The sequence below is a fragment of the Cervus canadensis genome, chromosome 32 (genome assembly GCF_019320065.1).
Source record: "Cervus canadensis isolate Bull #8, Minnesota chromosome 32, ASM1932006v1, whole genome shotgun sequence".
NCBI lineage: Eukaryota > Metazoa > Chordata > Mammalia > Artiodactyla > Cervidae > Cervus > Cervus canadensis.
The window spans coordinates 4,001,847-4,025,015 of record NC_057417.1 but is presented as its reverse complement, the minus strand read 5'-3'; positions in this window follow the sequence as shown (position 1 = coordinate 4,025,015).

Sequence of the window (23,169 nt, the reverse complement as noted above, 5' to 3'; positions counted from 1 at the left end):
AGGTGAAACAAACAGCACTGTAAAAAGGTTAAAGTAAAACCAGAGCTGCATTTTTGCTCACAAACTGATAATGACATGAGCTTGTAGCCTGGAATTATAAGTGGAAGCCCCTGGAAATGTGAAGTCTCATGCATGGAGTGGATACACTGCCCAGGACCCTTTCCCAGTTGGTACTCCAGATTACTGTTAACAAGGGACAGTGCTGTTTAATTCTGGATGCTACTGGGCCCAATTTGACGATGTATGTGCAGTTACCTCTATCATTTTATTTATTTTCTTTTAATGAATGTATGCTGAAATCAAGTCAAAAATCTTCTATAAAGAATTGAAATTGTGTGTCATGAGTGGAGTGGTTTTTTTGGCTAACAAGTCTTTCAAAACTAAAACAAAAGTACAACTTTTTAAACACCAGGACCAGGATGCACTAGTGGTAAAGAATGCAGGAGATGCAACAGATGTGGGTTCAATCCCAGGGTTGGGAAGATCCACTGGAGTGGTAACCCACTCCAGCATTCTTGCCTGGAGAATCCCATGGACAGAGAAGCCTGGTGGACAATAGTCCATGGGGCCACAAAAGAGTTAGACACAACTGAGCCGCTGAGCCCACACAGTCTCAGTTTTAAAGCTAAAAGTACAGGGCCTGGGAAACCCCTTGGCCCCAGCTGGGCGGGACAGCTGGTCACCCTACTGGCCCAGAAGCCCCATCGCCTGCCAGCCCTGCCACCCATCACTGCCCACCCCCCAGTACCTTACACTACAAGTCACATTCCAGCTTTTCTCCAGCATCTCGTATTCTCAGCTGTGGTTTTCTTTTACCATTTCTCCCTTTACCCTTATTCTCCAGGCCCAACTTCTCATGAGTCCTTGGCAAAACAAGAAATAAACAGAGTCTGAATTCTTTATTAATCTGTACTTACTCCATCTCAACTCTTGTCCATTCGGAGATGAAGGTCTTCCTTTCTTTTACGAAACAATGGGGGAGTGGAAGTGGTTGTGAGATTTTTAATGTCTTCATTAATCAAAATAAAAAATTAGCTTGGCTTCCTTGGTGGTCTAGTGGTTAAGATTTTGTGCTTCTATGGCAGGGGGACATGGGTTCGATCCTCCATTGGGAAAGTTCCCCAGGCCACCAGGTCCATGTGGCAAAAGAAAAAGAAAAAAACAGCCAACTCATGCCCATCCTTAAATTTTTTAAATCAACTTGAAATTTTAATTTTGAACGCAGAGAAAAATTGTGAAAGTAGCACAGGGAACTCATATTCAGCTTCCCCTGTTATTAATACATTTTTATTTACTAAATTCTGTGCTTTATTCTAATTTCCTTAGTTTAAAGTCTTTTTCTGTTCCAGAAGCCCATCTGGGATATCACATTACATGTAGGTTGCTCTGGGCTATGACAGTTCTTCAGACTTTCCTGAGGTTTTGATCACCTTGATTCTTTCCAGGAATAATTGTCAAGTCCCTCAACCGGGGTTTGTCTGATTGTCTCCTCATGACTTCTCTGTCCACTCAGTAGTTAAGATTCCCTGCTTCCACTGCAGGGGGCACAGCTTCGATCCCTGGCTGGGGAACTAAGATCCTGCAAGCCCCATGCCCCACCTCCAAAAAAAAGAATGTAGTCTGTGTTTTGGGAGGAAGACCATAGAGGTCAAAGGGCATTGTCAACAATCGTATCAAGGGTACAAGCCCTCAAGATGACATATCACTGTTGGTGGTGACCTTGAAAACCAGGCTGATTGAAGTGAATTATCTGAAATTCTTTTGTGTGGGAAATTCATCTCTCTGATATTTTGTTGTTGTTCAGTCACTCAGTCCTGTCTGACTCTTTGCAACCCCATGAACTTCAGCATGCTAGGCTTCCCTGTCCTTCATTATCTCCCAGAGTTTGCTCAAATTCATGTCCTTCGAATTGGTGATGCCATCCAACCATCTCATCCTTTGTCATCCCCTTCTCCTCCTGCCTTCAATCTTTCCTAGCATCGGAGTCTTTTCCAGTGAGTCAGCTCTCTGCATCAGGTGGCCAAAGTACTGGAGCCTCAGCCTCACCATCAGTCCTGTCAATGAACATTCAGGTTGATTTCCTTTAGTACTGACTGGTTTGATCTCCGTGCTATCCAAGAGTCTTCTCCAGCACCACAGTTCAAAAGTATCAGTTCTTCAGCGCTCAGCCTTCTTTTATAGTCCAACTCTCATATCTATACATGACTACTGGAAAAACCATAGCTTTGACTAGACAGACCTTTGTTCTAAAATGATATCTCTACTTTTTAATATGCTGTCTAGGTTGGTCATAGCTTTTCTTCCAAGGAGCAAGCATCTTTTAATTTCATGGATGCAGTCACCGTCTGCAGTGATTTTGGAGGCCAAGAAAATAAAGTCTGTCACTGTTTCCCTTTTTCCCCATTTATTTGCCAGGAAGTGATGGGACTGGATGCCATAATCTTCGTTTTCTGACTGTTGAGTTTTAAGCCAGCTTTTTCACTCTCCTTTTTCACTTTCATCAAGAGGCTCTTTAGTTCTTCTTCGCTTTCTGCCATAAGGGTGGTGTCATCTGCATATCTGAGGTTATTGATATTTCTCCCAGAAATCTTGATTCCAGCTTGAGCTTCAACCAGCCTGGCATTTCACATGATGCACTCTGCATATAAGTTAAATAAACAGAATAACAACACATAGCCTTGACGTACTCTTTTCCCAATTTTGAACCAGTCCATTGTTCCATGTCCCATTCTAACTGTTGCTTCTTGACCTGCATACAGCTTTCTCAGGAGGCAGGTAAGGTGGTCTGGTATTCCCATCTCTTTAAGAATTTTCCAGTTTGTTATGATCTATAGTCAAAGGTTTTGGCATAGTCAGTGAAGCAGAAGTAGATGTTCTCTGAAATTCTCTTGTTTTTTCTATGATCCAACTGATGTTGGCAATTTGATCTCTGGTTCCTCTGCCTTTTCTAAATCCAACTTATACATCTGGAAGTTCTAGGTTTACATACTGTTGAAGGCTGGCTTGAAGGATTTTGAGCATGTGAGATGAGTGCAATTGTGGGGTAGTCTGAGCATTCTTTGGCATTGCCTTTCTTAGGGATTGGAATGAAAACTGACCTTTTTCAGTCCTGTGGCCACTGTTGAGTTTTCCAAATTTGCTGGCATATTAAGTATAGCACTTTAACAACATCATCTTTTAGGATTTGAAATAGCTCAATTGGAATTCCATCACATCCACTAGCTTTGTTCGTAGTGATGCTTCCTAAGGCCCACCTGACTTCGCATTCCAGGATGTCTGGCTCTAGGTAAGTGATCCCTCCATCATGGTTGTCCGGGTCATTAAAAGCTTTTTTGTACAGTTCTTCTGTGTATTCCTGCCACCTCTTCTTAACATCTCTGCTTCTGTTGGGTCTATACCATTTCTGTCCTTTATTGTGCTCATCTTTGCATGAAATGTTCCCTTGTTATCTCTCGTTTTCCTGAAGAGATCTCTAGTCTTTCCCATTCTATTGTCTTCCTCTACCCAGAGCCCTGATCCTGGCTTCACCACCGCATACTGTAACTGGCCCAAAGGGTTTGCCAGAGAGAGACAGAGCCCCCTCTGTGTGCCAGGCCTGTGTGGGGACATTTTCACACGAGAGGCAGCTTTCTCACAAAATGGGATTCAGTCTCCCCAGTTTACAGAGGAGGCTGAGAGAGGGGCATGGAGCCCCGGGTCACATGCTGTTGAGTGGCATCTGCAGGGTTTGAACCCACTGGCTTCTCACCTCCCTTCCCACCTCTGCGCTGGGCTCGCTAAAGCTAACTGCTGACCAGCAGGAAGAAACCCAAGCCACAGAGCGGGGCACTTACACCAGTCTTGATCCCTTCCTCTACCCTGGGGCCCCACACACCCCCGAGAGACAGGCCAGGCAAGGACCTTCAGCAGCTGCCGCTCTGGAAACCCTGAGTTAGAAAACGGAAAAGGGGGGAGATGAACCACAGGATGCCCGGGCTTGAAGGGTGCCTGCCACCTGGTGCCGCCCCTCCCTCACCGCCCTTTCTGTACAAGGCCTGGTGGGCGCCCACCCACTGGGAGAAGCCTGGACGTTTCTTTCACGGAGTCTTGGCTTACTCCGTGGACCACATCCAGAGGCTCGTCTCCATCACTCCCCGGCCTGCTAGCGGGACTGGACTGGGTGTCGGTGAAACCGGGGGTTCCTACTCCTAAGGGAAAGTCTGGGGGTCCCGGACCCCACTCTTGACCTCCAAGCTTCCTCTGGTGCTCTCAGATCTGGGAAACGTAGTTCAGGTTTCCAGGCGGGAGCAGTGGACTAGGCGGTATCCTGAGACGCTGATTCACCCCTTGGGAGACCCTTTCCTGCTCTCTGGCCGTGGGGTTCCTCCTCTGTAAACGGCGGGTAAGAGCTGACTCCCCCCACGTCCAGGAGGCTCAGTCCTGCGCTGCGCCTGCACCCGGATGCCGGTGGCCCGGTCGCCCGTGACCGCAGCGCCCCCTTCTGGCTGGGTGCCTCTCGGCCTCGGGGGCACGTCCCGTGCTCTCTGTCTCCCCCTACAGATCATTCATGGAAGGGCAACTCAGTTGAAAGCCACTCAGAAGGAGACCAGAATTAGGTTTCTAAAGGGGTACTCCGGGGTTTCCATCGCGGCTGTTCCACCTGCTAATGGAGACTCAATGTGCCACTGAACCCCTCAAAACTTAACCCAATGCTTTGTCATTTATAAAAGGCATATAAACAGGTGAGGAGAACATCTATGTCTCTCTGTGGTAACATTTGCCCAGGAAATTATTTGCTCCAGCCTTGTCCACTCTGCATCCTCAGTGCTGAATGTCCACCACCCATCCCTGCCCCGGCTGGACCCTCAGCGTCTCTCCTGAATCACTGCTCAGGCCTCCCTGTGCCCTCCCAGGCCCCACTTTAATCCACCCTCCCAATGGCAGCCCCGGTTCTCTTTCTAAAAATACAGATCTCATGAGTCACTCTCCTGCTTGCCATAGTCAGTGGTCCTCTGTCAGCCTCAGGATAAAGTCACACCCTTCACGGTAATCAAAACCTCCTCCCTCATACCTGTCAGAATGGCTGTTAACAAAAAGACAAGAGATAACAAGTACTGGCGAAGGACCCGGAAGCCTGGCGTGCCACAGTCCACGGGGTCGCAGAGTCGGACGCTGAGCAACCAAACAACAATGAGTGCTGGCGAGGTTGTGGAGGAAAGGGAACTCGGGTGTGTAGTGTGGGAACACAACTTGGTCCAGCCACTATGGAGAGCAGCATGGAGGTGCCTCAAAATATTAGATATACCATAGGATCCACCAATTCCACTCCTGGGTATGTATCCTATGGAAATTAAACCACTATCTTAAAAAGATATCTGCACGTTCATTGCAGAGTTACTTATAATAGCGATATGCAAACAACCTAAGTGTCCACTGATGGATGAATGGATAGAGATAATGTGGTATATATATACAATGGAATATTATTCAGTCATATGAAACCCTGTCATTTATTACAACATGGATGGACCTTGAGGACATTATGCTAAGCAAAACAAGTCAGACAAAGAAAGGGAAAAAATGGTGTGATCTCACTTTATATGTGCAATCTAAAAAAGCCAAATACAGAAAACAGCTTGGTGACTGCCAGAGGTCAGGGGGTAGGGATGGGAAGGCATGAAATGGGGGGAGGGGGTCAAAAGCCACAAAGTTCCGGTCATGAGATAAATAAGTCCTGTGAATATAATGTTACAGTTAACAGTAACACTATACAGTTAACCGTATACAGTTAACAGTAATGTACTATTATGTATTTGAAAGTTGCTAAGAGGGGAGATCTTTAAAGTTCTCATCATAACAAATAAAAACTGCAAGGTAATGAATGTTAACTAAACTTGTGATGTCATTTTACAGTATATACACATATCAAATCATTGTTGCATACCTGAAGCTATACATTTTATGTCAACTGTATCACCAAAAAAAAAAAAAAGCCTTTTAGACCTGGACCCTGTCTTGTCTCTGACCCAGTCATGTACCATTTCTTTTTCCATCCCAGGCTCCTGCTAACCATCCACTGGGAACTTCTGCACCCCTCGCCCCATGGCAATTCCTGCATCTGGGCCTTTGTGTGTATCCTTCTTGCTGCTGGAATACCTTGCCTGTATCTCTGTTTACTCTTTGTCATTCAGGACACAGCTCAACTGTCTCCACCACTGAAAAGTCTTCCTTCCTTCCCACTCACTGCCCTGCCCAGAGAAGAATGGGTTCTTCCTTTCCCTTGTCCTTCAGGTGTCTGCTCAGGGTCCACCTCCTCCAGGAAGCCATCCCTGACCACTCCGTACTCGCAAGGTCCAGAGTTGGGATAGTGTGCCTTTGGTCTATTTCTTCCTGGGGACTGAGCTCTGTGAGGTCAGAGGCTGTGTCTGAGTACTGGGGTATCTCTGGCAGCCAGCCAGGGCCCAGTATGGAAGAAGAAGTCAGCTGGGGTTTGGTGGACAGATGAATGAATACATGAATGAATGAATGAAAGATCTGAACAAGCACCTCAGAGCTGGTGATCACAAGGAAGAGTTCCTGAGTGCTACTCAGAGGACCCCTTGGCTTCCTGGGAGTTAGCAAAGGCTTTGTTCTGAGACAGATCTTGGCTCCTTTGACCCCATCTAGGCTTCAGTGTCTCCAGAGGCAAACTTGGGAAAATAGTAAATCATTACCCGAGTGGTTATAAGGATTGACTGGGATCACATTCCTATTGATGCTACTAGCCTCAACCACAAGAGTCTGATGTTGAAGTTCATGGGCTCTTTAGGTGTTGGCCTCACGACAGTGTTTCTAGGAGAAAGTATCCAGGACACACAGTGCCCAAGGTCTCTAATGCCCGCCCCCCACCCCTGGCCCTAACTCTTCTAGCTGAGCCCCAGGCAGGCTTTTCCAGAGGCTGGGCTTTAGCCTCCCTCAGCCTCTTAGACTCTGCAATCCTCCTGCCATCCCTGCTCCCCTGTGACATCCATCAGCGCCTGGCCAGCTGTTGTCCAGAGCGGCCACTTCCTCCACCAACCAGCCCCCCATCCATCACCACAACCCCGGGGGGACTTCAGCCCAGCTGCAGCTATCAGTCCCCACACCCCTCCAGGGGCTGGGGTTCCTGGCAGCCTCTGCTTAATCCCAGCTCTGGGGATCGGCAGCAGCTGGGTGGGGGCGGGTCTGGGGGGCAGGTCGGTGGGGGGCCAAGGAGACTCTCCATTCCAGCTGTTGGAAGGCGGCCCCTCCCCCACTGACCTGCTGACTGAGCCCTTTAGCAGGCCACCCATTCACAGGGGATTAGGAGCCCTGTTTTCACAGCAGCTGACCGTACTGAGCACTTCCTGTGTGCCACTTGGTAAGTTGCCAAGTTGTGCCCAGGTCTTTACGACCCCATGGACTGCAGCATGCCAGGCCTCCCTGTCCCTCACCATCTCTCGGAGTTTGCCCTAGTTCATGTCCATTGAATCAGCAATGCCATCCAATCATCTCATCCTCTGTCACCCTCTTCTCCTGTGTATCAGACCCTCTGCCAAACAGGCATTCTTTGCCTCTGCTAATTTAATCTTCAAAACAAAACAGAAACCACCCATGAGGTTGGTTCTCTCATCATCCCACTTGATGAAGCGGGGAGACTGAGGTTCAGAGCTGTGACTTGCCCACGGTCACATGATGGGCAAGTGCCACATCTGGGACTCAGACTGAACGATTCTGGAGTCCAGGCTCCTTCTGCCCTATATGGGTGCCCGTGTGGAAGCTCATGGAAGATAGACGGAAGTAGGGACAGGGTGGGGTGCAGGGGAAGGAGAGATTCCGGCTGAGAGGCATTGCTTGGAAGCTTTGAGAGATGAGCAAGATGTGGGTGGGCAGAGGGCTGATGGAGATGTGTGTTAAGCAAGAAGAGCAAAGGCTGGAGGTGGGAGCCTGAATCACTCTCACGGCAAAAGGAGAGTCAGAGAGACACCCAGACACACACAGAGGGAGGCCTGTGTGTGTGATGTGGCTGTGTGTGAATGACTGCCTTTGTTAGTGATTGTGACTCTGTGTGTGTCTGTGTGTGTAAAATTATGCAAGGCTTTGAACTGGGCAAAAAGATGGCAGGGTGTCTTGCCTAGTGCACCCTCCTGGGTCATCTTGGCCTTGCACAGTCTTCAAGGTATTTCCCACGAGGTAGCAAACCGATTGTGATGCAAATGAGTCTCCTCCAAAGAAATGCAAATGACCCGCATCCGGTAGAGACACAATTGATGTCTGCCCTTTGCACACTGACCAGTTTCGCACCTGTTTGCAAATTCATTTCAGCACTTGCATTCCCTGCCTGTGTCTGGGCTTTTTTAATCCTCCTTTGAATTGGCTGTAACATCTTACTAGCTCCCTCATAAACTTGTGAGTCAAAAATCTTTGACATATGTTCAAAGATTTTATATTTGTAAGAGAGTTCTGAGTTCCCCTGCTTTTTGAACATATAATTTCATTTACTTCTTTGGGGCTGTGTTGGGTCTTCGTCGCTGCACTAGGGCTTTCTCTAGTTGCGGTGAGTGGGGACCACTCCTAGTTGCGGTGCATGGGCTCTCATCGCGGGGACGTCTCTTGTGTAGCATGGGCTGTAGGGTACACAGGCTTCAGTAGCTGTAGCACCTGGGCTTAGCAGTTGTGGCTTCCGGGTGTGGACCAGCCAGTTCCAGAGATTTCTCTCCTGTGACCTCAGGCTCAATAGTTGGGGCACAGGAGCTCAGAGGCTCCACCGCGTGTGGGATCTTCCTGCACCAGGGATCGGACAGCAGTGGCCGGCGGACTCTTTACCACTGAGCCACCACGGAAGCCCCCTGACTTTCCCTTCTTGAAGAGTATGTAAGAGTCTGCCCCCAAAGTACAGATTCATGTAGGCACAAAGCTTGTTCTTGTTGTTGTAGTGCTAAAAGAACCAGCAAAGACTGGACACAGTACAAACATCCGCCAAGGGGAAACTGGTTGAATAAACTGGACGTCCACATAGGAGAGCGCTCAACAGTTGGGAAAAGAAATGAAGATGCTCTCCTAATACCGCCCGGGAGTGATCTCCAGGATACAGGTTTACGAGAAAATAGCAAAAACAAAATCTAAGGAGCAGAATTGTGTGTGCACGATATACACTGTAGCTTCTGAATGTGTGAGAGATGTGTATACACTTTCCCTTCTTGATCTTTTTAGCGGTGACCACGTGCCTGCCCGCTCAGGGGCTACAAAGCCTGCACACCCCCTGCCCCCTGCCCTGGTGCCCCTCAGGCTCCGACCTGAGCAGCTGACCACAGACAACAGTCCCCTGTCGTGGTTCTTTGTGACATTTAGTCGGCACTTACTGCATGCCCGGCTGTGGACTGAGCACTTTAAACATTTGAGCTCAATTCCTCTTCCCAACACTGCTGTGAGGTGGGCGGTCTCATCATCCCCATTTGACAGATGGGGAAACTGAGGAACAGAGAGTAGAAAACATCAGCTAGAGAGGAAGTGGCAAGCCAGGATTTGAACCTCAACTGTCTCTGACTCTCAGCTTCCCTTGTGGCTCAGATGGTAAAGAATGTGCCCGCAGTGTGGGAGACCGAGGTTCGATCCCTGGGCTGGGAAGATCCCTTGGAGGAGGAAATGGCAACCCCACTGCAGTATTCCCACCTGGGAAATCCCATGGACGGAGGAGCCTGGAGGGCTACAGTCCGTGGAGGGGGGTTCACAAAGAGTCGGACACAACTGAGTGACTCTCATTCACTGTCTGACTCTCAGGCCCATGGGTTCCATCACCACCAGTGAGTGGGTTTCTCTAGCTGCTCCAGCTCAGAAAAGGTAGGGACCAGTACTCCCAATGGTTGAGCCCCAGCCCCTTCACAGCACAGCAGGGATGGCTGGTCCTCAGTGGGGAGCACCTACTGTGTGTCAGGCACTTCCCATCCACACGCCCACAGCGTCCTCCCCATAGTGAGGCAGGTCCCACCTCATCCCCTTTGGACAGAAGAGTCTAAGGCTCAGAGAGGTTAAGCAGCTTGCCCAAGGCCACAGAGCAGAGCTGGGGTTTGAACCCAGGTCAGTCTGTCTCCCAGGTCTGGGCCAGGTTCAGGCTGCCTTCCCCTGGCCTGCGGGGGGGAGGGGGTGTCACTTACCCCAGCCGGGGTTCAGAGGAGGCTGCAGTCAGCAGTGGTGGACATCGGTCCCCTCCCCTACCTGCTTCCTGCCTGGGAGAGGAGGACGGTCCCTTCAGAAGGAGCTGGGGTTGGGAGAGACAGGTGAGCCAGACCCACTCTGCTCCCTTCTCCAACAACTGCCTGCAGCCTCCCAATCGGCTAAAATTGGACTTCGCTGCCGTCTGCACGTTCCCACATACCTCAGCCTGGGTTCCCACACCCTGACTCCTGCTCCCTCCACCACCGGCTGACTTGTTAACCACAGGCACAAGGTTAGAAAGAGCCCCTCCCTGCTGCCTGCCTCAGCAAGTGGCACCTCCACCCACACAAGAGCACAGCTGCTACGCACGCCCATTGCACCATCAACTCCTGGGTAACGCGTATCACAGTTACAACTAAAATTCCCACGAGGTCCTCACAATTTTTCTGTGAACCTAAAACTGCTCTAAAATGTTAAAAATCTTAAGGATTTTTTTCTTAAAAAACCAATCTGGTTAGAGTATGTAAGAGTCTGCCCCCAAAGTACAGATTCATGTACGCACAAAGCTTGTTCTTGTTGTTGTAGTGCTAAAAGAACCAGCAAAGACTGGACACAGTACAAACATCTGCCAAGGGGAAACTGGTTGAATAAACTGGACGTCCACATAGGAGAGCGCTCAACAGTTGTGAAAAGAAATGAAGATGCTCTCCTAATACCGCCCGGGAGTGATCTCCAGGATACAGGTTTATGAGAAAATAGCAAAAACAAAATCTAAGGAGCAGAATTGTGTGTGCACGATATATATTGTAGCTTCTGAATGTGTGGGAGATGTGTATACATCTGCTTATATTTTCAGAAAGAGACAATGGAGGGGACTTTCCTGGTGGTGCAGTGGCTAAGACTTTGCACTCCCAATGCATGGGGCTTGGGTTCGATCCCTGGTCTGGGAACTAGATCCCACATGCCACAACTAAGAGTTCACAAGTCAAAACCAAGACCCAGCACAGCCAAATAAATAAATATTAAATATACATATATACATATACAGGTGGCCCAGATGGTAAAGAATCTGTCTGCAATGTGGGAAACCCGGGTTCGATCCCTGGGTCAGGAAGATCCCCCGGAGAAGGGAATGGCAACCTGCTCCAGTATTCTTGCCTGGAGAATTCCATGGACAGATGAGCCTGGTGGGCTACAGCTCATGGGGTCACAAAGAGTCAGAGATGACACAGGGATTAACGTTTCAACTTCTTCATATATTTATATATTACAGCTCCTTTCTGGGACAGAACTGTTAAATAAAAAAAGAAGAAGGAAGAAAGAGGCAATGGAAAGATAAATCAGAAGCTAACAAAATTGTTACCTAAGGGCAGAGAGGTAATTAGTGAAAGGAACAGATGTGGAAGCTAGATTTCTCTGAGTGTATCTGGTTTCAGTTTTTATTTTGTAAATGCAAACAGTCTATAAAATTATAAAGCAAAGGCAAAAAAAAAAAAAAAACCACCTTAAAATAAAAATACCCAGCAGAAATGAATAAACCTGTCAACTTGGCAACCACACTGAGAAGGGTCACTGGAAGTGACTTTAAAACAGCAGTTTGATGATGCATCCCCAGTGGTCTTTATCTGAAGGACCACAAAGAAACAGAAGCACAAGAAAATCATCAACAGCACTCGGTCATCTTACAGGTAGTGATCATGTTACAGCCACGCGTTCCGGGAAACAAACTCACTCAGAGGGACAATGCAGATAGTGAATGCAGTTTATTACACCGGCGGGCCCAAGGCAGAGTCTCCTCTTAGCTGAGGACCCCGACCAGCATTTGTGAAAATCTTTTATACCCCATGTGTCCAAACCCACTACCCCAATTCCCTTGAGACTTACATAAACAAAGGAAGGGTAAATACAACTACAATAACCCCATCATTCACGTGTTATGTGTTCAAACAGTCAATAATCAATAAGCCCGCAGTTACATTCCAAATAGTTAATAACCGATAAGCCTGTGCTTACATTCTGATAGATAGTGTCCGGAGGCAGGGGTGATTAGTGTCTGTTTTCTCTTAGGTGATGAGTAACCTGGATATGATCTTCAAGGTTCCCCTGTCCGGAGGGGGTCTTATCCTTCCATTGTCGTTCCCACAGGCACTAAGCAGAGAGTTCAGAGTCCACTGCAGAGGTGGCCGAGCACGATCAGCACAGACAGGCCTGATATGGAGTCCAGGTCCTATGAATTCCTTCTTCAATTATACTGGTATTATTAGGTCAGCTTTATAATATAGGATACAGATGATAAGAAATGTGTGCTAATGTTGTTAGGAACCAAGACTTTCTGCGTAAAAATTTTTAAAAAGGAGAGATACACAAAATCAAAGAAGTTAAATGAAAACCTTATCATCTTAAATGTGAATGAAAAGGATCAGGATCTCTAGTTTCACACCTAGATGCAATGATAACCCAATGGGAATAAGCACCTTAATGGCTCCATTGTGATCCCTTGCTCCCATTTATCACCAAAAGGAACAGGGCCCCTCTGAGAAATAGCTGATTCCAAGCAGAAAGGGTCTAAGACGGATCTGGGACATGTCTTCCAGAAATAAAAAAACTCTCAAAGACTATGGAGAAACAGAAGCACAAACAGAAACAGAAGCGATGATGTAACAAATTCAATAAGCATCATGAGCTTGAACAGCTCAGTACCTCTCTGAGCCTCGGTTTCCCCATGTGGGCAATGGGGATGCCCATTTCCACCTGGCTGGGTGTTGTGAGGAATTAAAACACCTGGTGATTCAGTGGTAAATAATCTGCCTGCAGTGCAGGAGACCTGGGTTCAATCCCTGGGTCAGAAAGATTCCCCTGGATAAGGAAATGGCAACCCACTCCAGTATTCTTGCCTAGGAAATCCCATGAACAGAGGACCCTGGTGGGCTACAGTCCATGGGGTCACAGAGTCGGACATGGCTTAGCAACTAAACAACAAAATGACTTTGAAAAAATGGTCCACGTTAAAAAAAAATATATATATATATATTTTTTAAATATATATATATATTTTTAAAGGAAATGGCCCAAAGCTTGGCAGAACCACAAATGGCACCCCAATCACTTCCCCCTCATTAGTTCTGCTTTGCCTATAACCAGGGTGCTCGGAGGCTGACCCTAGTGGGGCTCAAGGACCAGTTGGGAGGTGTCTGGCCTCATACCCTCATCAGCTGCAGACCGTGCTCCCAACATGCTTAGCCTCCCTACCAGTCCGTCCTCACATCCTCCTGTCTCTCCTGGGGCCACCTGGGCTCTCTTCCACAAGACCACCACTTAAGAGCAGCTCACCGTTAAATTTCTCCAACACCCAGGTAGGAATGGGCGGATATCCCATTGCCCAGATGGGGAAACTGAGGCTCAGAGAGGTATTGAGCTGTCCAAGCTCATGGCACTGGAAGCAGCCGATTCTGGCATCCATGCCCTTGTCCCACCCCCTCTCTTTCCGCTATTGGCTCTTTCTCTTCGGAAGGCTGAGCGTGGGGTGCGGGTGGTCCTTCCTGAGGAGTGAGTCACCCTCATTTTGGTGTGTTTCATCTCCCCAGCTGCAGCTGGGAGCTGGGAGGAGGGGGTCGGTGCACATGAGCCCGAGGCAGGAAGGCTGCTTTCCCCTAGAGAGAAAGGAGTCTGCTGTCCAAAGCACTCCGGGGACTTCCCTGGTGGTCCAGTGGTTGAGACTTTGCCTTCCAATTCACGGGGTGCAGGTTTGATCTCTGGTTGGGGAACTAAAATGCCACATGCCTCAGGGTGAGGCCAAAAAATTTAAAGATAAATAAAGCACCCTGGATACCTCCTGCCCTCCATGGTCACTGCTCCAGACCAACTCGACCTCCAGAATACTCCTGGAATCTGTCCCCTCTTCACCTAAGCCACGACCCTGACCCAGGACATCATCAGCTCTCGCCTGGACTGTGGGAGCCTCCCAGCACCCCAGCCCTGCTTCCCCCCTCACCTCCTCCAATTCACTGCAAGAGAGAAAGGGCACGTTCCATATATGCTTTGAAGGTGGGATGGACACCATTTGTGACAAATGAACATATTTAGTTGCTGTCAGGGCTTCCCAGGTGGCACTAGTGGTAAAGAACCCGCTTGCCAATGCAGAAGACATAAGAGATGCAGGTTCAATCCCTGGGTTGGGATCCCCCGAAGGAGGCGACCCACTCCAGTATTCTTGCCTAGAGAATCCCATGGACAGAGGAGCCTTGTGGGCTACAGTCTTTAGGGTCACAAAGAATCAGACACGACTGAATTGACTTAGCACAGTTGCTGCCAACATCAATGAGCCTCCCTTTTCTACCCAGGCCTGATTTTATTTCATTTCAGATAACCTGTAAGATGGAAATACAGGCTCTGCACAAGGCCTGGAGGCTGGGCCAAGCCCCCACCATCTCCTGTCCCCTCCACCCCCTACCCCCCAGCCCTCGAATTTCTGCTGGAGGCCATTTAAGAGGCAGCAAATCAATGCTTAAGAGGAAGGATCTCACACTTTCTGCAACAACTAAAAGGCAAGGAAATACAAAAGAGAGAATTGTTATAGCTTACAAGGGATTTAAGAGAAACATCAGCCAAATGCAACGTACAGATTTTGCCTCTTGATTTGAACCAACCAGCCCTTAAACACATTTAGGAAACAACAGGGGGCGGCAGGTGGAAATGGGATTTGAGAGGATATTACACAATCGTGAACTTCTTATAGGTGTGAAAGTGGCAATTAAATGAAAATCTGGTTATTTGAGACAGTTTCTATCACAGAGGTACATTCTAAAGAACTTATGAATGAAATGACAATATGATTCATGATAAAAGAACCCAGCAGGGGGCAGGCGGGGAAGTGAGTGGGGTGGGGGGCGGATAGGGCTGAAACAAGATGATGTAGTGGAAGTTGCACTTTTCTCAAATGATATGGAGTTTCCTTTAAAAAACTAAAAATCAGTATCAGTATCAGTTCAGTCATACAGTCATGTCTGATTCTTTGCAACCCCATGACCTGCAGCACGCCAGGCCTCCCTGTCCATCACCAACTCCTGGAGCCTGCCCAAACTCATGTCCTTCGACTCAGTGATGCCATCCAACCATCTCATTCTCAGATAGTGCTAACTGAAGATCCTGCAATCCCACTCCTGGGCATACATCCAGAGAAATACTATGATGACAAGAGCTTCCCAAGTGTAATTCAAAAAGATACATTCACCCCAATGTTCACTGCAGACAATACCCAAGACATGGAAGCACCCTAAGGGTCCACTGACAGATGAATGGATAAAGATGTGGTACATATACATGATGGAATACTATTCGGCCATTAAAAGGAATGAAATATACCATCTGCAGCAACATGGATGGACATATAGATTATTATACTAAGTCAAAGACAAATATCATATGATGTTGCTTATGTGTGGAATCAAAAAAAATCTGATACAGATGAACTTAAATACAGAAACAGAAATAGACCCACACACATAGAAAACAAACTTACTGTTCCCAAAGGAGAAAAAGAGAGATAAATTAAAAGTTTGGTATTAACATATACAGGCTTCCCTGGAGGCTCAGATGGTAAAGAATCTGCCTGCGATGCAGGAGACCCTGGTTTGATCCTTAGGATGGGAAGATCCCTTGGAGAAGGAAATGGCAACCCGATCCAGTATTCCTGCCTGGAGAATGCTATGGACAGAGGAGCCTAGCAGGTTACAGTCCATGGGGTCACAAAGAGTCAGACATGACTGAGCGACTAACACATTCACTTTCATGGACATATATACACTGATAGTGTGGCACTAGCGGTAAGGAACCATCCTTACCACATATAAGAGATGTGGGTTTGATCCCTGGGTCGGGAAGAGCCCCTGGAGGAGGGCATAGCAAACCACTCCAGTATTCTTGCCTGGAGAATCCCATGGACAGAGGAGCCTGGTATGCTACAGTCAACAGAGTCACAAAAAGTAGGACATGACTGAAGCGACTTAGCACCCATGCATGCAGATAAACAAGGACCTAATGTATAGCACAGGCAACTATACTCAGTATTTTATATTAATCTATATGGGAGAAGGAAATGGCAACCCACTTCAGTACACTTGCCTGGAAAATCCCATGGACGGAGGAGCCTGACGGGCTACAGTCCACGGGGTCCAAAAGAGTCGGACACAACCTCACTTTCACTTTCACTTTCATATGGGAAAAATAATCTTAAAAAAATAGATACATATGTATGTCTAACTAAATCACTTTGCTGTACACCTCAAACTAACATAACATTGTAAATCAACTACACTTCAATTAGGCATTTTTTAAAAAAAGATAGTCTTCACAGTATCACAGAGTGTCTGGAACTAGACCAGCCTGTGATTTAACTGGTGCTGATAAGAACTCGGGGGGGCCACTCCTGAGCTGGGGGACACTTGATGGTTATACTATTGTCCTCTTTACTCGTCTGTATCAGAGGCCGATGTGAGAGTATTGGAGCTAGACTGTGGGGTTCAAACTTTGCTCGGACACTTCTTTGTGTGTGAGCTTGGCCAGTCACAGTCCCACTGTGTGCCTCAGTTCCCCCAACTGTCAAGGGTGGGGGTGTAATAAAGTCTTCCTGATAGAATTGTGGTGACAGTCAGAGGAGTTAACCAGCATATCACCCACACTAAAGAAATGCTAGCTCTGAGGACTTCCCTGGTGGTCCAGCGGCTAAGACTCCGTGCTCCCAATGCAGGGGGCCTGGGTTTGATCCCCGGGGAGGGGAACTAGATCCCACATGCCGAAACCAAGAGTTCCGGTGCCGAAACTACAGATCCCAAGTGCTGCAACAAGGATGGAAAATCCCACATGCTGCAACTACGACCCGGTGCAGCAAAGTAATAAATAAATTTTTTTTTAAAAAAAGAAGTGTTAGCTCTGTTGCTTTCAGATAAAACTTGAATGTTCTCATGATTTTTTTTTCACATTTCATTTGTCTGAGCAGACCTGGACCCACCCTGGGCCGACACAGAATACCTCTGTTTGTTGTTGTTTTTTCTTTTTTTAACTAGATATATTGAGTTGTAATTCACATACTATGCGATTCCCCATTAAAGAGTACAATTCAGTGGTTTTGTGTCTTCAATAGGTTATGCACCCATCACCACAATCAGTTTCAGATTGTTGCCCCCAAAGAGGACACGGCTTCAAGGAGGGGCAGCAGTGGCTCTGAGCCCTCTATGACTTCTCCTCCGGCAGAAGGAGTGGGCTGTGGAGGTCCCCACCTCCCCAGAGCCCCTCTGGGGTGGGCGCAGTGAGCCGCGGGGCCCTGAAGTATTCTTTAGGAACACCAGAGATCAGCCGGCTGGCCTGGTCGCCTACCCACTGCACTTAGAGCAATCGTGTGAAGTGTATCTTTAGAAAAAGGTGACCACAGACCTTTGTGCGGCTTTCTCTAGATCAATGATAACCGGCCACAATTTAATTTCCTCTTTTTTTTTTTTTTTTTTGTCTCAAGAGGGAAAGAGAACCACTAGTCAGGTATGCTGGGTGTTAAAGCTGCAACAGAGCCCATAAAGGGCATTTTGTGACCAGCCCTTGGCAGAGGAGGACAGCCAGGGGCTCAGAATGATTCTGGGGTGTCTGCTTCAGGAACTGGGAAACTGGCGGCAACACTTACCCACATGGCGGCAGTGAAGCGAAGCACGTAGGAAACTGGCGGAGGAATCTGGATATCCTGGGATCCTGAAACTCTCGCGAGACTTGAGTAGGCTCTGCCCAACCTTCAGGGTGAGACTAGGGCGTCCCTAGTGGCTCAGATGATAAAGAGTCTGCCCTCTATGCAGGAGGCCCGGGTTCGATGCCTGGGTGGAGAAGAGCCCCTGGAGAAAGGAACGACAACCCACTCCAGTATTCTGCCCTGGAGAATCCGCATGGACAGAGGAGCCTGTTGCGCTACAGGTCCACCCGGGTCACAAAGAGTCGGACACGACTGAGCGACTAACACTTTAAGGATGAGACTGAGCTGAATTCACATCTTGGCTCCTGCTTTCGGGCCGCATGGCCATGAGCGAGTCACACTGTGTCTGGCTCTCCTGGTCTGTAGAATGGGGCCCGTAAAACCTGAAGGGGCCCCTTGTGAGCAGCTGGGGGGCCAGGTCACGGCGCGCCCAGCAGGGGCCAGGACACTCGGTTAGGAGGTCCCAGCACTAATGGCCTTGACAACGATGGGTGTTATTTCCCCTCCCTGACTGCACATCTTGGGGAAATTCCAGCCCAGGGAGTACCTGTCATGGGGGTGAAGGCGGCAGAGAGGCTAGAAAGGGCTAAAATAGGGAACTCCGGGGGAGGGGGTTTCCAGCTGAGTGAGAAGGGAGATTCTGGTAGGTCTGGGGAACGAAGCCCATCGCCCGGTCTCACCCCGGCCAGGCCTCCCCAGGTGACGTACTCCGCAGGGCCGTCCACTGCTGGTCCACCCCTTGGGCCCCTCCTTCACCACATCTTCCCCTCCCCACCTCCCTGCTCTCTGCCATCCCACCTCACACCTTTGCCTTGACTGTTCCCCCGCCTACAATGCTTTTCCTTGACAGGCTTCTCTGCATCCTCAGAGCATGTGCTGCCCTGACCTCCTTTCTCACACAAACCCCAGCCCACCCTTCCATTAGTCTCCATCACATCACTCGCTAGAGCATTTATCTGGCTCTGAAATTATATTTCATAACGTATTTATCAATGTGTCTTCATGTTTCCCTCCTCCTCTAGACTGTCAGCCCCCTGCGGGCAGGCGTCTTGTCCCCTCGTTCACGCTCTGTCCCCAGGACTTGGCATGTGCATCCTGAGTGGTCTAATGCAGGGGTCCCCAACCTCTGGGATCCAATGCCTGATGATCCGAGGTGGAGCTGATGTAATAAGAAATAAAGTGCACAATACATGTCATGCTCTACACACACACACACACACACACACTCTATAAAGGCTGAGGACCACTGGTCTAATGAACATTCCCAGGGGTGGGGTTTGGCTGAACCTGGGTGGGGGCTTCCTGGGAGGAGACCACTGGGAGTCTTTGATCCCCAAGGAAGTGGATGAGCCTCTGGCTCTCAGCAGGAGGGCAAGCAAGGCCCAGAGACGGTCACACAGCAACTCCAGGGCAGGGCGGGGCCCAAAGGATGTAGAAGACTTGTCTGCTGGAATGTGTCATCCCTGGAGACAGGATTAGCATCCCTCCTGTCCCCAGGCCCATGTCTCTGGCCAGGGGATTCTTGGCTGGTTGGTGGCCAGGGCCCCAGAGGCTCATCAGACCCTCCTCCTGAGAACAGGCTGCTCCCAGCTGGCCAGGTCCTGCTTAGGGCAGGACACCACGCCTCCCTCCGAATCCCCACTTTGCTCTCTCTGCAGACCGCCCCCATGGCTGGGCCTGTAGTCTGGCTCTTTGCTAAATATCCTCCACGCCTGTCCACATCTATCTATCCTTGCCTTAGTCCAAGTCCTTCAAGAACTGCAAGGGCCTCCTCCCTGCCCTCCTGGCCCCTCTGATTTGTTTTTCATGCAGCAGACACAGCTAGCTCTTTCCACTTTAATTTGGGTTCCATCTTCCCAGGGATGACGAAACCCTTTCGTGTCCTCACACTGCTCTGCGGATAAAGTTCAGCCACCCTCCATGTGACCTGACCTTCCCACCCCAACCTCAGCCCATGGCATCCCTCACATTCTCCCCTCTGGGTGTTTCTTGACCACTGGGCCTTTGCATATGTGGTCCCCTCTGCCTGGAAAGATCTTTCTGCCTCTCTTTGTCGGATTAATTATTCTTGCTCGGCTTTCAGATCAAGCCTCAAATATCATGACTTCCAGGAAAACTCAGGTCCCTGTCAAGGTGGCATCTCCCTCTACATACTCATTGGCTCTATATTTGCCTCCAGGGACTGCTTGGAGTGATTGTATAATTATCTGTTTCATGTCTGCCTCCCCTTAGACTGAGCAGCACTCGGGGTGGGAACCTTCTCTTACCTGCCCCTCCTAGCACCGCGTGTGGAGCATCAAAGTCTGGATGGAGCAGAGACATGCTCGTGCCTTCATGCACTTGTTCTCAACAACCATTTGCTGGGAATCCACTGTTGCTCGGCTACCAAGTTGGCACAGATCTGATCCTAGACCTAGGGGGGCTTAGCCTACTGGGGACCACACACTACAGTGAGACCCGGGCTGGGCAGCGGCCACAGAGCAGGACCCCGGGAAGAGCTTCTCAGGATTTGAACAGTGAGTAGAAGTCTGAAAAGAGGCAGAAGGAAATACCAGGAGTGCAAACAGCCTGTGCAAAGGCCCTGAGACAGGGAGGGCCAGGGAACCGCGGTGGCTGAGCATGGCTGCGGTGCAGAAAGGGAGGCAGGGGCAGAGGATACAAGGGCAGATGGCGGTACTCAGGACCCAGAGCTGCCTTCCTGCCTCACTCCCCTCCGGTCTCCCCACCAGGACAGGTCAGGACCTGCCAGAGACCTGCTCACAGGCTCCAACCCCTTTTCTCTGGGGCCAGAGCAGCAAGGTCAGGGTTTGGCAGGAGCCCAGGGCAGTGTGGGAGGATCTTCTTCAGAGCACTGGGGACCAGGGAGCCCCGGGAGGCATCAGCTCTGCTCAGAAACAATTCTTGTTTTCTTACACCTGCCTCCCTTTCAATCAGATCTCACCAAGCCCATGATACAGATGGAGAAACTGAGGCTCAGAGGTGGCTATCCACAAGCCAAGGAGTGAAGCCTCAGAAGAAACCAACCCTGCCAGCACCTTGATCTTGGACTTCCAGCCTCCAGAATTGTGAGAAAATAAATTTAAGCCACCCCACCTGTGGTATTTTGTTACTGCAGCCTGAGCTAACTAATACACTATGAAAAGATCATTAAAACTTCATTAATAATTTTTGCATTGATTCCATATAACGGCTTTGGATATACTGGGTTAAAGAAATGTATTATTAAAATTAATTTCACCTGTTTCTTTTTACTTTTTAAATGGGACTCTTGGAAAATTTTAAATTTCACATGCAGCTCTCATTAGTGCCTGACACAGTGCCTTTCTGGCTTATAGTAGGTGCTCCATAAATATATATCTATTGAATAGGTGGTCCAGTGGTTAAGACTCTGTGCTTCCAATGCAGGCGGTATGGATTCAATCCCTGTTTGGGGCACTGAGATCCCACATGCTGTGGGTGTGACCAAAATTAAATTTTAAAAATATGTATCTGTTGAAAAATTATTTAAATAGTTGTCTTTGGGAGGTGACTGGAAGACAAGAGGAAGGGTACTGTCTTTGCATTGTATTCCCTTTGAGTCTACAATGAACAAGTATCTCCTTTTATAAAAGGAGAGAAGTCTAAAATAAAATACAAAAATAAGTGAATAAAATACAATGAAACACTCCCTTTGTGACAACTTAATATATTAAGAGAAAAAATCGTCACCCTTATACACTTGAAAGACGCCTCTCAGGAACTTCGTGGTCCAGTGGCCCCAGTTCAATCCTTGGTTGGAGAACTAAGATTCCAGAAGCTGCAGAGGGTGGCCAAGCAAAGAAAAAAAGATGCCTCTCACAGGTATGGACTCAGATGGCTTAGTGTGTCAGCTACAAACTGCCAGAAACCTGAGTCTCAGATGATGGGGGAGAGTCCTCTCCACGCCCCAGGCTCAGGTCTCCTACACAAGCACCAAGGGGGGAGGCCAGGCCCAGGGACAGACCCTCACTGTCAACAACCAAAGATTCCCTACTCCCCCATTCCCTCCAATCCTCCTCCTGCTTCTGGGGTTTCTTCTGTCCATCTGTACAGTGGGCACATTGGACTCATGTCATTTTTTTTAACTTTTTACTGTGAAAAATTTCAAACATATACAAAAACACAGAGAAGAGTAAAAGGAACCTCCACGCACTGCCCCCTCCCCTCAACAACCATTGGTTCCTTTTCTTTCACATCTACCCCCTCCCCACCCTGATTATTTTAAAGCAATTGCTCAACAGAGGATCACTTCACCTGTAACTAGTTCAATATGTTTCTCTCAGAGACAGAGCCTCGTTTTCAAAACATAAGCACTGAACCACTATCACACCCATAAAATGAACAATAACAGCTTAATATCATCCAGGATTCCCTTGGTGTTCGCATTCCCCAAATATCAGCATAAAACAAGACAGTTAATGTGTGCAGTCAGGATCCGAACAAGGTCTGCATGTTGAAATCAGCTTACATGTCTCTTAAATCCTTAAAAAAAATTTTTTTAGTTTTATATTGTAGTATAGTTGAGGAACAATGTTGCATTGGTTTTGGGTGTACAGAAAAGTGATTCAGTTGTACATATATATGTATCTATTCTTTTTGAAGTTATTTTCATATTGAAGTTATTACAGAATATCAAGCAGAGTTCCCTGTGCTATACAGTAGGTCCTTAACCCTTTAAAAATTTTTTTTATTATATTTATTTTTTGGCTGTGCTGCTGGGTCTTCATTGTGGCACATGGATTCAATAGCTGTGGCATTTCAGCTTAGTTGGTGTGTGGGATCGTAGTTGCCCAACCAGGGATCAAACCCACATCCCCTGCATTGGAAGGTGGATTCTTAACCACTGGGCCTGCAGGGAAGTCCCTTAAACCCCTTTCATGTAGGCTTTAGATTACTCCAGTATATCCTTCTATTCCTCCCACCCACTCTCTCCTTCTTGCCAATATTCACCACATTTGTTACCTATTTGCTGCAAAATGAATTTCCACAAAACAGAGCAGCTTAAAACAACAAATATTTACTATCCCATAGTTTTTGTTGGGCAGGAATCTGAATGAGAATTCTTCCAGCTCAGCATTTCTCACTGCAATCTAAGTGTCGGTGGGGCTGTGGTCTCATCTGCAGGCATGACTGAGGAAGGGCCAGCTCCCAAGTTCCCTCAGTACATGTTGGCAGCACTCAGTTCCTTGTTACGGGGCCCTCCAACGTGGAAGCTCACGACTTGGCAACTTGTGTCAACAAAGCAAGCAAATGGGCGAGGGAGCGATGGGTTTCACACTTGTGCATGCACC